General features: G+C 45.7%; 1 protein-coding gene across 6 annotated transcripts in view; it reads left to right on the top strand.

Moving 5' to 3' along the window:
• The first annotated feature begins 10,646 nt into the window (after positions 1 to 10,646).
• The window catches only part of PRR5L (proline rich 5 like), a 71,957-nt gene continuing 71,492 nt past the window's right edge, over positions 10,647 to 11,111 (top strand). For 2 of the 6 annotated variants that reach the window (XM_081798319.1, XM_081798313.1), the window contains exon 1: positions 10,647 to 10,863. The gene's annotated coding sequence lies outside the window, so the exon portion shown is untranslated. Of the gene's footprint in view, positions 10,981 to 11,111 lie in introns of all 6 variants that reach the window. The other 4 variants (XM_081798315.1, XM_081798320.1, XM_081798318.1 and 1 more) reach the window with 4 other exon arrangements.

The raw sequence follows: 11,111 nt of genomic DNA, 5'->3' as shown, positions 1-11,111 counted from the left end.
GAGGAGGAGGAGGGGGAAGAGGAGGAGGAGGAGAAGGAGAAGGGGAAGAGAAGGAGAAGGGGAACAGAAGGAGAAGGGGAACAGAAGGAGAAGAGAAGGAGGAGGAGGGTAAAGAGGAAGAGGTAGAAGGGAAAGAAGAGGAAAGAATGTGCAGTGCTTTTGGTATAAAGGGGATTCCATCTTGCAAAGGAAGATTTATATTAAAATGGAAAATGAATAAATTTCCTACTAATGCTAACTCACCTGAAGAGATCATTTACCAATGTGATTCTAGGAAGAGTCCTAGAAACCAATATTACTGACTATAGATTAACTAGTATCTTAGTTTATACATTAGGCTCTGGAGAATCTAGTTAGTATGAGTCAATCCCAAAAAGCTTACTTTGCACAGGATGCACCTTGGGGGCATATCAGGGTACCCAGGACACCATACTCATGGGTAGGATTGCATGGGGGGTTCTGACTCTGAGGAACATGGCCTAGATTGTCCCAAGGAATTTTTCATCAGGCCTCTTGACCACAGCCTAGATGAACTATCCTGGCTAGGATGCTTTCCCTGTCTTTCTCTCCCTATCTCCTTCTTTCTCCCATTCCCGTCCACCCCCCCACCCCCACTTCCTCCTGCTGCTCCCACCTCCCCCTCAGACAGGAATGAATAAGCATAAACACATTCTTGCTTATTCCATTTGCCTCTGTACATATCCAACACAGACTGCGATCTTACATCATTATATTAATGTGATTATGCTCCTTATTTTTATTTTACCTGTTTTCGACGTGGGGAGGGTCTGAATGTCATGTTTTAAGATTGCCATTTTATTTCCATGTTCTTGGTTGAAGTCTCCCTTACATTCAACGGTATTTTTTAACACGACGGTATGTTTGTGTTGTGGTAATACAATAAATATTCCAGTATAAAGAAAGGCTAAAATATATGTAAACCAAGTTGGGAACTGAAGACAATCCTAGGCTTTACGATAAAGGAATTGGGATTATTTATCTAGAAAAGCAAACATTAATGGACAAAAAACACACAATGTTTGAATGTGGTGCTTCATTACTTTTCTATCAGATCGTACAAGTGTGGCAAGTACTATATACATTTTTCACATAACTCTCATAAATCTCATTTAGACCTTATAAAATCCCTGAAAACCAACTTGTGTTTGCACCTGGGATCCCAATAGATTAAGGAACTGCTCCCAAAAGTACCAAAATGTAGGCTTCTTCCCCACAAGGAGACACTTCTTGACTGCAAGGGTTGGCTTATAGTAAGATGACTGTCTTGATCAAGACATGCGTTGCAAAGGACAGCCTCACCCGCGCCCCGTACCCTGCACCCCACTATCTCAAATGAAAGGGCCGGGGCCTCTCAGGGAAACAAGGACAAGCTGGGTTTCAAGGTTGCTAGGGCCAGGAAGAGGATTCCCACCACCCCTCCCCATCTCCCTCTAACTGTGTGTGTCTCTGTGTGCATATGCTCACGCTGGTGCAACTCTTCTGTTGTGAGGTCCTCACGATCTGAGGACTCGTTCGTTCATTCCTTCAACAAGTATTTATTGAGCTCCCATGTGACGTGGAGATCATGGACAACCTTGACAGTGGTTTCCTCAGAACGGAGAGGATGAAAGCCTGACTGGAGAGGGTCAAAGAAAGAAAAAGAGAAGGAATAGTAAGGACAATGAATATGGGAAACTCTTTCAAGGTGTTTTGCTCTACATAAACCAAGATGGTTTACCACATTCCCTCCGAAAAGATGAGGAGCGTGGGGGGCGGGGTCTGGTGCACAACGGAGGCTGGCCTCAGATTCAGCACCAGCAGCTCGGTCTCCAGCAAGAGGCGGGAGGCAGAGCACGGCAGCTGACTCTGACAGGTAGATAGGTGCAGCTGTGGCAACATAGGTGTGTTCGTCAGCTCGGGCTGCTATAATGAATAGGCCGGGAACCAAAACAACAGACATCATTTTCTCACATGTATGGGGGCTGGGAGGTCCAAGATCAAGGTACTGGCAGATTTGGTTCTTGGTGAGGACCCTTTCCACGGCTTGCAGATGCCCACTCACATGACTTTTCCTTGGTTGAGAGAGACAGAGAGAGAGAGATTAATGATCTCGTGTCTCTTTCTCTTTTGGTAAGGGCACTAATGCCATCATGAGTGCCCTATCCTCATGACCTCATCTAACCCTAATCGCCTCAAAAAGGGCCCCTCTCCAAATACCATCGCACTGGGGACAAGGGGTTCAACATATGAATTTGGGGGGAGACAGACCTTCAGGCCATAGCATTATAGAAATTATGTTCCTATGTTCTCGATCAAAGAAGGTACAAAGGTTCTCAGATGAGAGTGAGGATGTGTGAGAAAATTTGGGAATGTTGGAGACAGCGGGACAGTGACTACACTAGAGACAACTGGTGTGGGTGCTGAGTGGCATTAGAACCCAGGAGGGTGGTGAGTGTGGATTTAAAGTGAAATCCAGCAGTGTGGTTGGGTGTGTTTCTCCAGGCACGCTTAAACTGATGCAGGCACCAAGGAGGAGGAGAATCAGACTGGACAACCTTGACCTAGCAAAGCAAATACAATGAAGTGAGAAATGGCAAGGGAGTGTAGGATGCATTCAAGGAAGTTAATATCATAATAAAATCTAATCTGGGTGAGGAGGGAAGTGAGGAATGATAGGCCTTTCAGGGAGTTGCAGAACTATGGGAGTCAGGGTACTGGAGGGGTGAACTGGAAAGTTAGTGGGAGAGGGTGGCAAGAGGAAATGACAAAGTCAAGGTTGACCGTTAGAGTGAGTGACTGCAGTAGACTGGGGAAAAAGGTCACTAGAGCAGAGGTCAAGGAACCGAGCTGCCAGGACATTAGAAGGATTTTGTCTATGAATATTGAAATCATCAGGAATCACAACAGGAGCGGTAGCTATGGCAGTGACCATGAATGGGGACTTAAAGCTTCCAGGGAAGAGGGGAAAAACCTGGGAGCCTGCAATGACCATAACAAGGAAGGGAAGTGAGTAGACTCATCTGATAGTTCGATGGGGAGTTTTAAGAAGGGAATGTGGTCTCGAAAGTGGCACAAGGAGCAAGGAAAGCAAGCACTCTCCTTCACAGTCCAGGGATAGAAGGATTGGTGGAGAGAACCCACCACCATTTGAGAGGATTTTGGGGGAGGGAAGGTCCTCAGGGGAGAACGAGGGCTCAGTTAGAACAGTGATTCTCAAAGTGTAGTTCAGGAACCTCAGGGAGTCTCTGAGATCCTGTCAGACATCCATAAATCAAAAACTATTTTCATAGCAAGACTATGATATTATTTGCCTTTTCACTCTCATTCTCTCACAAGTGCACAGTGGAATTTTCCAGAGGCCACGCATGTGATGTGTGATAACCCCACAGATTGAATGCAGAAGTGGATAGGAGAGTCCAGCTGTCTTCTATTAAGCCAGAAGTTAAAGAGCTTTGCAGAAATGTAGAACAATGCCATTCTTCCCTTGCCTTAAAAAAAAATGGTTTTCATAAAATATTTCATGGTTTTATCAGTTATTTTAAAGTTAATAAGTTAATTTCCCTGTTTAATTTCAAATCCAGTATGTATTGATGGATATGACCCACACAAACAAAAGTTCTTTGGGGTCCTCAATGATTTCTAAGAGTGTTGACTGCAGGTTCCAGAGCACACAACAGAAGGTTCTGGGGAACGGGGAAGGGCTGGGAGACAGATCACAAATGGGAATGGAAATGGCCATACGGTGATGACAGTCTGGAGGATTAAGGGTAACCTTGAGCCCTGGCCTCTTGCATTGATGGGCAGAGACGGGGATGAAGGCCCTAGGGAGGCCAGTCCTGAGTACTTGAAGGCAGAGGGTAGTGATGAATCTGAGTGCTGCCAGGAAGCCAGGAGCACACCGAGCCAGGTTCTGCTGGGGGAGACATGGTGCCAGGAGACTAGCCATTTTACATAGTATCTGAATCCTTAAAGGGTAGTCTGACTGGTGCTCCTCACCTGTTCTTCTGTCAGGTGCCCCCTCCCAAGACCAGTCACCTGTCACAAGTCGTAGGATGATTCACTGCCCCATCCTGCAAAATCTGGGAGAGAGGGTATGTTCCTGGGGAAGAGGGTAAGGTGTGGGCAGGCATTCCCAAATGCCTGCTCCAATGACTAAGGAGATGAAAGAACTTTTTGGGGAACACCTTTGAGTATTTATTTGGAATGTTTCCCATTCAGTCTTGCCTGAAGGTGCAGAGCCGGATTGAGCATGTGCTGGTCTTACATTGTGACACAAAAAATTGGGGAACATGGTTTGCTATGAATGTCTTCCATTGCCTCTGGATGCAAAAGGCCTTCTTAGAGGTGGATCGGGCAATACAATGTCGGCATCTTTGGAGGTGGCAGTGGTGAGTGGGTTGATGTATACAGCCAGATTCCTACATCAGTGGAGAAAGTCTGGACCTGGATCTGCACCCGTGGTTGGTTGGCAGAGGAGCTAGCCCAAAAATCTTTAACTCAAGCCTGCCGTTTTGCCTGATTGCAGAAGACACCGTTCATACTGTAATTCTAGCGACTAATGTCTCTCACAGTGTGTGATGCAGAAGCCCTGACACGAGAACTTTCCCTGTGCATATCAAAATCTTACTTGGGCAGTGTTCACCCTAACATCTGATCATAGTCTCAACATGTGAATATATTACATTTTAAAATGTTTAAATCTTCCAACCAGATCAACACAATTCCATAATCGCAGAAAAGTAAAAGAGCTTGCAAATATAAACATTCAGTGAATAAAAAATAAAAAATTTAAGTGTGTTTAAAGGTGCCACATTTGGAGAATGCACTCAAAAGAGCATTTACTTCTCCTACCCCATCCCACCGAACTGTGAGTAGGGACATAAATCAATTTCCCTCTCCATTGGATAATTCCCATCAGCCTTCAAAACATGCCTTACTGGTTATCACCCATTTAAAAGTAATCAAACCATCAAATCAACAGACTTTCTCTTGACTTTGTACCCCCCTCCAGGTACAGTCCCATTTCTCTACTGCTCTTCATGGCAGAACTCTTTGAAAGAGTTTAGTATTCTCTGTCTCCTCTCCAACTCTTTCTCCGCTCGGCCCACTCTGATGGGATTTCCTCCCACACCACTCCACTGAAAGGACCCTTATCAAGGTCACCAATATGGCTTTGTCGAATAAAAGTTAATTCTCTGTTCTCAATTCACTTTTTGACAGCATTGGACATCCTTGACTGACTCTTCCTTCCCGGTACATCTTCTCTAGGGCTCTGTACCACACTCCCTTGGACTTCCCCATCTCATTAGCAACTCATTGTTTTTCATTCCTCTGCTGGTTGCTCTTCTTTTATTAGACTCCTCTATTCTTCCTGGCTTCTCCTCTCTGTCTATACTCACCCCCCAAAGCATCACATGCAGTCTTTTGGTTTTCAATACCATTTATATACACTGAGAGGTCTCAAATTTATCCCTCAAATTTATCCATCCCTCACCACCATCTCATATATTCAAATGTCTATTGGACATCTCTGCCTGGCTCTCACCCAGGCTTTTCAAACTCTACTGAGCTACCACAGAACTATGGATTCTCCTTCTGACTGCACTCTCCATTCTGTCTTTCCCATCTCAGTGAATGGCACCACTATCCACCCCGTTGCTCAAACAAAAAACCGAAGCCTCACCCATGATGCCTATCCTTCCTCACGCGGCCAATCCGTCAGAAAGTTCCATCATCTCCAAGTCCATGTTTGACAAATATAATTGCTTCACACTGAATCCAAACATCGTCATCTCTTCTTGGTCTACTGAGGCCACCTCCTCAAAAGGGCTGCCCTCCCTCTTGCCTTTCTTCTAGTTCATCTGCCAACCATCAGCCAGATGATGTTACTTCTTCTCTAAACTCCTCTGATGACGTCCCACTGTAGCCAAACTCTTACCCTTACTTATCAGGTCCTATGGGATCTGACCCCGATCTATTTCGTAGTCCCCCTCTTGTTCCCCTTTCCTCCTGGTTTCTATGCTTCCACCATAATGGATTTCTTCTCATCCCTGTCACTTGCCAAGCTTCTTCCCAACTCAAGGTCTCTGTACTGGCCATGTCTTCTGTTTGGAACATCCCTCTGTTGCTATGGATTTTTTTTTTCATCATTTAAATCACAGGGCCAAAGCTACCCTGGCTGAGAGGCCATCCCTGATGACCCTGGATAAAGCACTTCTCTTCCCTGTGGTCACTCCAGCACTCCTTAGCCTCCTCACAGCAAAGGCCAGTTCTTGAAATTATCTCCTTTGTGTGTTCATTTGTATGTTTATTGTTTGTTTGCTGCCCCTCGATGGTAGAGACTTTGTCTTATTCACTGGCATCCCCAGTAGCTGGTACTACTAGTTGACCAGTCAGTATCTGTCAACTAACTGACTGACTTGGAATTGTGGGAAGGAATAGTTGAAATCTGGATTACCCGGGGAAAAATTCGGGTAGGATTATTAAATTCTTTTTACTTTTAAGATGTGCTCATTCAAGTCATTCTCAAAATACAATCTCAAACTAATTGCCAGCCCCTTTCGAGTAGAGGCTGGATACTTCCCCATACCAAAAGTCAAAGAGACCAACAACCAACATACCAGAAACACTCCATTTTTCCCAAGGAAAGGATGACAACTCTTTGTTTGTATCATCCAAAATTCTTCAAAGAATAAACTTCAGGTTCCTCAGTTTGTGTGCTGTGGAAGTTAAAAAGAGGACAGGAGGGCAAGCTTTTTTTTCAACTGTGCATGAAGTCTTCCTGCTGTACCAGAGGTCACTGATTTTATATCCTGGTGTTAGATCAGATGCTGAGCTTATTTCTCAAATGGTCATGTTTTTATGGATGGTGCAGAGCTGTGGACATATTCTGAGCACTTACGCAAGTTCTGTATCTAGATTGGCATTTATCATGAGTAACTACATTAACTTATTTTAGGACTGGAGCTCTGAGAACCTGAAACACTGTATGTTCTAAAGCTTCCCGCGCCTGGGGGACCTGCCTGTGCTCCTCACAAACTCTGTGCAAAGGATCTTGGATTTTCAGGACCTCCAGTTTTCCATCTGCAAAAAGGAGAAAACGTATGAAAATATGATGCTTTTCTTCATTGAATGCCTTTAAGACATTGTATGAGACATTGGAGTATTATGGAAGGGGAGGTCCAAACTTGAATGCCCAAGGTTAGCACATATTTATTTTACACCTATTGCATACTACAGATCCTTGAGGCATTCAATACTATGATTTTGGAAATTCAAGTGATTTTAATTATCATTCATAGACAGACGCACTTAATCCTACCAAGAGGGAGTATCGTGTAGTACAAAGAGGGCTGAATTGGTATCAGGAATCCCTGCGTTATCCTTTTTTTTTTTTTTACCTTTTGTATAACTTTGGACAAGTCACCTCGCCCTTTCTGAACTTGGTCTGGCTAGGCTTTGGGGGACAGAAATGAGTTATGAAGATGGGGTGGGCAGGCATTGTTATGGGAACAAAGGAAAAGGAGAACAATACACCTCTAGAAGAACAGAAACTGGAGGGTGGTTTTGATCCCAAGGCAGCCCCAAGGAGGGCCTCTGCTTCTCCCTGTCTTGATGCCCACTTGCCTCCATATCTATTCCAGAGTTTCCTTTATTTCAGTAGTGTGCACTTCATGCCTTGTCAAGCGAGGTTTTGTTAAAAGGAAAGGTTCTCCTGCTGGGGAGAAAAATGATCTGAACCCATGCTATTCTCTTGCATTATGTCTGCTTCCTCAAAGCTCTGGCCCCTCCTAACAGCATCCCATCTCTAGCTGTACCAGGGATGGCAGGGAAGTGGATGAAGCAGGTTGGGGTCAAGAAGTGGTTGAGACTGTGGCAATCTGAATCTTGCCTGCCCTGTCTAGAGGGAGATGGGCTCTAACACTAGCTTATTGTGGCTGTGTGAGCTCGCAGCATGAACAGCGCCAGGCCTTTCAGATTTGTCAAGGCAAGCTGAAAATCCACAATTTTGCATGAAGTGTTCTGATTCTTACATATTGGCAAGTAATTTAAAAAATGTTGACACCGTGGGTTAAGAAAATATGCTACCTGTAATCTACATCTAGCTGGTCCACAGAGGATGCAGCTTCTAGAATCGAGAGTTTAGATAAAGTCATGACCTCTCAGCTTCTGTTCTGGATACTAGCTGTGTGTGTGTGTGTGTGTGTGTGCTCACACGTGTGCACCTGTGTGTGTTTGCATTCCTGAAATGGAATCTGATTGGCCCAGTGTACCCTTTCTGGTCACAGAGGTTTGTTACAGAGTTTGGCTGCATTTGGGTTAGGTACCTGCCCTTGATCTTAAAGGGGATGCCTAAGGCCAGCCTTTTCAGCAGGGACCTTGGTTCAGCCACCTTCCATTCCAGAGGCTGTGACCATGGCAAGCTGCATACCTGATATATCTAACAAAGACCTACAGTTTTCATCTCCATAAATCAATGTGTAAGTAGAATGATCTGTATTGGTTTCTCCTAGCAAAATTCTGTTTCTTAAAAAACGGCAATGTTCCATTGGCATTTAGATAGAATTTTGGTAAAAATGTGGGTGGTGACAAGTAGAAGATACTGGTAGTAATAGTTATTAGAGAGAAGATCTAATTTGATTTACACCAAATGTTGGCTACTTCTCATTTTAAGAAAACTCAGGTTACAAAATTTGCAACTCTTAGGTTTAGAAGAGACTTTAACCTCTTTAAACCTCCCTTCTGGTCCTTGAATACTCTTTTATGGCTTCCCCACCAAGGTAGCATCGCCTACATCTCGGGTACTTCTCTTTACTAGGGAGCACATTTCTTCCAGAAGGAGCCTCTTTTATCCTTGAATAGGCCTAGTGATTAAGTTTTTTTTTCTTATTGAATAGTGCCCAACCCATCTTACCAGCACGGTATCAATTTGCTGAATGAATCCATTCATGGATTTTTCCATTCGTGGATATTTACTCGGTGCATACTATGTGCCAGGCACTGTTCTAGGATCTTGAACCCTATCAGTGAACAGAACAAATCCATGTTCCTGTAGAGCTGATGTTCTGGCCTGGAAGTAGGAGGTGGTGGGAGAGAGATACATTTTCTAAAAAAAATAAATTCTGTAATACCTTACAAGGTGATAGATGCAATGGACAAAAGGAAAAATAGAAATAGAACAGGGTGGGCCTCCCTGAGCAAAGACTTGAAGGAGGTGAGGGAGTTAGAATGTAGAAGGAGTTTGCCCAACCAGGGCTTCCTGCAACCCTGTAGAAATAGCTCCTTTTTCACTTTCCTGACCTGTGAGATAATAATAGTAATAATGATGGCTTAATTTCGGTTGAAATGGGCAGAGACTCTAAGCGCCTTCTCCTTATGAATTCATTACATCCTCATAGCAACCCTGAGATCACTACTACTTTGATCCCCATTTTCATAGGAGGAAATTGAGGTGTAGCACAGCTAAATAACTTGGCTAATACCCTGCAGCCAGTAACAGGAGGAGGTGGGATACAAGCTTTGACCTTCAGGCTCTAGGCTTTGGCTCTTCAGACCTCAGCACAGCTGCCTTGAGGACATCCCTCAAGTCCCTGCCCCTCATGCTTTCCTTTCCCCAGCCCGTGCCCAGAGCCTGGAGCTTCTCCATGTGTGTGATTCCTGGGATGAGATTTAAGGTCTCTTCACCCCCCTGGGGTTTGTATTGAGAATCCTTTACTATCATTGGACAAGTGGGGCTGGGGAAGCTTCATCAAACCCCCTCAAGCCCCCTCCCTTGGGCAAACCCTGACTAGCAACCCTCGCTTACCCAGGTCTTGTAAGGGTACAGTGATCAAAATAAACATTTATTTTTTCCTCAGTTTTGACATAAAAAGGCACATCTTTTCTTCAGCAAATGTCAACTGTGGTTTCAAAGCCTAAGTGTGATGTTTGAGCAGGCAGCATTTTAAAAGTATTTCCTGCTCAACCATAGGGTGAAATTATACAAGCCAGTGGCTCCTGAAAACAACCGCCTCAAATTCTTACCACCTGCAAAAAGAAAAAAAAAAGAAAAAGAAAATAATTTTACACTGTTTTTAATTTTGAGATTGGCTGGTTTTCTGTTGTTTCAAACTCTGAGGGTCCCTCCAATTCACTAAACCTTCAGCTGGAAAGAGAATTTGGGAGCTTTAAAAGGGTTTTGCAAATCTAAGGGAGAGACCTCACTGGAATTATATTTTCATTAATGCACTTAAAACAACTGTTCCTGGAATCGGCCTGGGGACTGTTCCTTGAAACAACAGCGAAAGTCCCAGGCTCTCGGGGACTCTACTGAGCCTTAGAAACAATCCCATGGCTTCTTGGTAGAGTTTCCCTTGGTAGGGGGTTGCGGCGGAGATCCCACGGTGGAGGTTTGCGGGGGATCTCCTCTTGTGTGAGCTCTCTCGACCTGTTGCATCCTCCCAGGCTTTTCAAGTTAAGAGTTGGATTTCCTGAAATTGTTGATCTGGATGAAAGTGCAGGCGCCTCCTCCCCCTCGCCCCTCCCCAGCCGGGTGAAAATCGCTGCAGGGGAGGAGGAGGAGGAGGGGTTGAAATGGGGTGGGGTGGGGGCGCAGGAGAGAAACTAAAGCGATGAGCACAGGACAGGAAAAGTGGGAGGAGGAGGAGGAGAAGGAGGGGGAGGAGGCGGCCTTGAGAGGAGAGAGGAGGGAAACGTGTCACCAGCCGGGCTCGGGGAGCTCCGCGGCCGCGGCGTTCGTGGACCCGCGCTGGCGAACGGGAGGCTGGACGCGACCCCGCAGAGGCCAGCGCTGCGCCGGGAGGGAGGAGGGAGAGCTGGGCAGAGCGCGGCGGCAGAGCTATCCAGGTCCCTCGTCGCTCTCCGGTGAGAAAACTTTCTCGGGAAGACCGGAAACTTTGTCCTGGGCGCGCAGAGTCTCGGGCGGAGGCGAGCTGCGGGTGTGCGCAACTCGAGGTGACTCAGCCCCGGGACCCCAAGGGGGTGAGTGGGGAAGTCCCGGGGAGGGGCTGGAGTTGTCCGCTCAGCGACCGCACAGGATTAAGCACGAAATCGCCGTGCACTCTGGGCATAGACTGGCGGGGCACGGGCCGGCGGGGGGGGGGGGGGGGGGG

This window comes from Leptonychotes weddellii, chromosome 11 (assembly GCF_054177405.1).
Source record: "Leptonychotes weddellii isolate Sample4059 chromosome 11, ASM5417740v2, whole genome shotgun sequence".
NCBI lineage: Eukaryota > Metazoa > Chordata > Mammalia > Carnivora > Phocidae > Leptonychotes > Leptonychotes weddellii.
The sequence above is the reverse complement of the archived record's forward strand: the minus strand, read 5'-3'. Positions and strand labels throughout refer to the sequence as shown.